This window comes from Triplophysa rosa, linkage group LG7 (genome assembly GCF_024868665.1).
Source record: "Triplophysa rosa linkage group LG7, Trosa_1v2, whole genome shotgun sequence".
Taxonomy (NCBI): domain Eukaryota; kingdom Metazoa; phylum Chordata; class Actinopteri; order Cypriniformes; family Nemacheilidae; genus Triplophysa; species Triplophysa rosa.
Window position 1 is genome coordinate 2,304,066 of NC_079896.1, and position 4,814 is coordinate 2,308,879.

The window sequence follows — 4,814 nt, forward strand, 5'->3', positions numbered from 1 at the left end:
AGTGTGGTCTACAAAATGCTTGCATATTGCACTAAAGTTTATAAGAGCCGGATCATAAAGCACGGTTTAGTTCATGTTTTGATTAAAGATTTGTATAACAGAATTGTAACAAAGTTGCCTTGTGTCCACCGATCAGCTTCAAGCTTTGACCCTAGGGGATGTTTACACGGATGGATTGACAGTTAGTTACAAACATCAGCGGCTGTGAATGAAACTCTGATGACACTGAAACTGTGATGTGATTAGCGGAGATGTAATGTCATTTAAATATGGATGTAGCACAGACTTCATTAACTCTGACACTCTTAATTATAGATGTTCACAACACAGGTGACTGTCTGATGATAGCCCCTATGATATAATCAGTGCTGAATTATCATTTCTAATAAAACCACGATGGTCCAAGATGCAAATTATCCACACGAATCAACACTCACATACATAATACATCACAGAGTAAATAAAGGGTAAACGCATCCTAACTCAAAATCACAATCATTTCATAGACTAATAGCTAATGTGTTGCTCTGCGTGTCTCTTAAATCTCTCATCCAGGATGAGACGTCCATGGGGCAGGTGGAGGTGTGTGGGGTCGTGTGATGTTTCCTCAGCGTTTAACTGATGTGACACCTTCCTCTCCAAGACGCCCTTGAGCCGTCTACCTGTGAACACAGTCTGCTTCCCATGATGCTCGGTGTCAACAACAAAGAGATCAGCGGTACCCGAAGAGGACCGACAGCATTTCCAATCAGCTCAACTGTGTAGATACGTATGACATCCACGGAACTGAGATGCGACCGGGGTGACCTTGAGATCACAGAGAAGGTGGACATAGATTTCGTAGACATGAGAGAGAGTAAATGATAACAAAAATCTCATTTTGGGTAGGAACTATCGCTGTAACACTCTACATACTCCTGCATATATTATACTTGTCAAATTGAAAAATTACAAAATAAAGAGGAACAACTGCTGTCAGCAGAATTCGAGCCCTGCGCCATGTGTGAATACTAAAGAGAGTATTTCCATTGAACATAGAAATGAAAGACACGGGTGCTGTGATGTGGGAATGATGAGAGAATGACATTTCTGAGTAATTGATTGTCGTTTACACAAACGGTGGAATTGAAGCAGCTGGATTTTTGCGTCTCCAGTGAAAAAGCATCTTCTTTTCTGGAGCTTTAAACTTGAAAGGATTTGAAAGGAAATTTTAATTTAAAGTAAAGAACTGCGAGGACACTTTCAGACCCCTAAAAATAAGAATCACAAATCTTTGATATCTCAAGTATTTCTCGTAGAAATCATGGTGTCAAATGTAGTGCAAATGGAAACTTTTGCTTAAGTCTAATGATGTTTCTCCTGAGGAAAAAGAGCCAGAAATCTCACAAATGTCATTAGAGTTTCAGAAGAGATGTCAACAATGTGTCAAACTGAGCTCAGATTTGTCAAGTCTGCAATCAAAAGTCGATATTATTGAAGATCTCCCATCTCAAACATTTCTCATCAAATGTACCCAAATCCAGATTATTTAACCACTACAATCTCATTTGTTTCAGTTTTTATTTCTTCTAAAGCAATTTTAGAAGAAATATCTGAGACTTTGTTGATACTTAAAATGCAGAGCCGATACGCAGACTACGCAGGTTGCGTAGGGCCCCTGCACCACCAGGGGCCCCCTTGAGTACCAAATCAAAAACACTATTGTAAACAAGACGCTATTTTTAGAACTTGTGGATTCAACTTTAGAAATTTCCTTTTTAATCCTTCATTTATTTAATTACTGTTACATACTCGGATATCATGCAGTGGGCACCAAGTAATGACATGCGCATGATGTGCTGATATACTTAAAATAAAAATGATATACTAAAAATAATAAAACGGCAACAACGTGAAGCAAAAGAACCAGAAGGCAATGTGTTTTTGTACTATTTTAAAGTCTTATTTTGTTTTGCCAAATTATGCAATGCGTTAGCCTACTTACAAAACAATTATCCAGTACAGATTTACACATTTGTCCACTGCATTTGTTTTGCCCGTGATATATCATTTTAAGTTTGTGCCATCACATTTAGAGAATAATTGCTTAGCTTTCTTGATTAAACTGTATTTATCATGCTTTATTTTTGTTAGTAAATCACTTATTTGGTAATAAAAACACAGCGTTTGCGTGTAATAGGTTTTTTTTATAAAGCTAGATGTTTCCAGAGCCACGTGTTAGGTCAATCAAAATTTGAATTTAATAGTAGGCCTATACTTAATTGTTTAAGTGTATAAAATGAACCCCCAGTTTAATGTTTAATGTTGTTTGTCTTTCAGACTTCATTTGTTTAAATGTCTTAATTTATTTATTATTTTTTATTTCTCATAGTTTATGTTTAGGCTATATCTATCTATATCTAGATTTAATTATTTGTACAAGCGCCCCTCACAACTTTGCTTACTGCCCCCCAAACATCTAGAATCGGCACATGACAGAGAACTCCACCGAATATCCTGAGCTACAAAAGCGCAACACAATTTTTGAATCCTTCCCAAAGATTGTGCACCGGTTTTCAAAATTTGTGTTTTTTCAACCGGTGGGTAAGAGGTGTGTGTGTTGGAGCACACTGGTGCATTCGCAGGACGATGACCTCACACAGACCACCTCCATAAATGTTATATGAGCGTCTGTGTGTTAAGATTAGACTTCACACAATACCTTTATAAATGTGTGAGCAGACACTGGACGAGACTGTAAGTGTGTGGTGAGCTTGTTCAACTGATGAAACAGAGATTCATTCGTCAAGTAAGCAAGAGGAAAATGAAACGAGACAGAAACTTTGTTCAGCCTGTGTAACAGCATCAAACCGCACCGCAGAGCAGCTGAACTCACAGTTTTCAAGACAAACGTTCACGGAACACCACATCTGATCTTATTTGCATAAAAGATGTTTTCCTTAAGAATGAAGTTGTTAATGAATTGCTTGAAACTCAGAGTGTGGCCAGACAGACGGAGAAGCGGATTGTGACGCAGCGGGCAGCGCCACCGCATCTGTCAACACTCCAAAGTAAAAATGAAAAGCATCTGCGAGTGATCAAATGTTACACGTGCCAATCGCTCACGGTCACAAGCGCTCATTCCCTTGTTTATGAACGGAAAGAATCAACATGTTCCTTTAAGTGTTTAATCACTTTCAAATGTCTGAATGACTCTGCATTTGTGTTGCGTGTAATGGATTACTAAATAACAAATGAAGTCAATTACTTTTAAGGGGTTCCTCTTTATTTTTAAGTAATCTAATAACAGCTACTTATGATTTCTGTATATTTGATATCCAGGAACATTGTATTGCTCAGATGTTGCTCTTTCGTAGCTCTGGAGATTTGAAGTTCTTCGTTGTGTTTCATTTAAGCATCAATTTATTGTTCGAGAAATTGCTTAGGAGAAATAAAAAAATGTGACGAGAGACAATTGGTGATATCCACGAAGAGTATGGAAGTGTGAATGTAGATTGTAGAGGTAAAATCATCTGGATTTGTGTAAATTTGATGAGAAATGTTTGAGATGGGAGATCTTTAAGAATATTGAGTTTTGATTGCAGATTTAACAAATCTGAGCTCAGTTTCAGACATTGTTGACATCTCTTCTGAAACAAAAAACTAATGACAGAGACATCTTTCATAATCCTCAAGAGAAATATTTGAGACATAAGCATTTGCTCAACATTTAATCTCACTAATGTCTACAAAAAATAAGTGAGATTTCTTCCAGTATATCTGTGACTTTTCTTTCTTACAGGTACTGTTTAACAGTTCTATACAAACAATATTGAAATTAAAATCCAAATTTAGGCAAATTTGCTTTAAAACGAGTTCGAAATTTCATTTTTATTCATTTTAAAATATTATTAGCTACACTAATGGATCAAAAAATGCAACGATCAGGAATGTAAAGGATGTAAAAATCCATTTTTGTTGTCGACGTGGTCCAGATTGATACAGATTTTTTATCTATAACATGTATTACAATTTAAAGTAATTATTCATTTAAATACAGTACAATGTAATTAGTAATAAATACAACTTTTGAAGGAATTTACCCAACACTGCAAAGAAAGACATCAAAGCAAGTGTCACGAATTGAAAAACAGAAAAAGCACTTTTCATACAAAATATTTGAAGTTTGCCAAACATTGTCTGCAGTTATAGATTCCCAGCAAAATAATACAGTTTGTCATCTAGCATGACATGCAGTAGAGCAATATTCGACATTTCACCTGCGCTGAAAAAGATTCAGACGCTGTCAGGGAGCAATTAAAAATTCATGACAATGTAAATCTGCATATTATCCTGCAGACATTTGTGACTTTTTTCTAATTCACGCTTGTCAGTGTTTTAAACGGTGAATTCCTGTCCAACAAAAACTTTTTAATGGATGATGAGAAAAAGCTCACGGTTCGGAATTCACATGGAGAACTGAAGTGACGCCGACGGTAATTCAGTTTTTAATCCTGTTCCATCACAGACGGGAAGCATGAATGAAAGATGGGAGGAAAGAGATGGTCTCTGCGAGTAAAGCCGTGAATAATGTCGCATATTACAGCATGTTATTGCTGCTCTTTACTGTCCACCGGGATAATGAATTTATCACTTTATGGCAAAATCCATAATGGAATTATCTCAAGGTGTCGTGCGGAGAATCATTACAAACTGAATTATTTCTCTTTTCTCTGCTTTTGTGTTTGTGCGTTCGCTGCAGAAGAACGGCCTGCAGGAATCATTACGGTCTGTCTGAAGATTAAAAATATATCTCCCGCACCCTCTTCTTCATT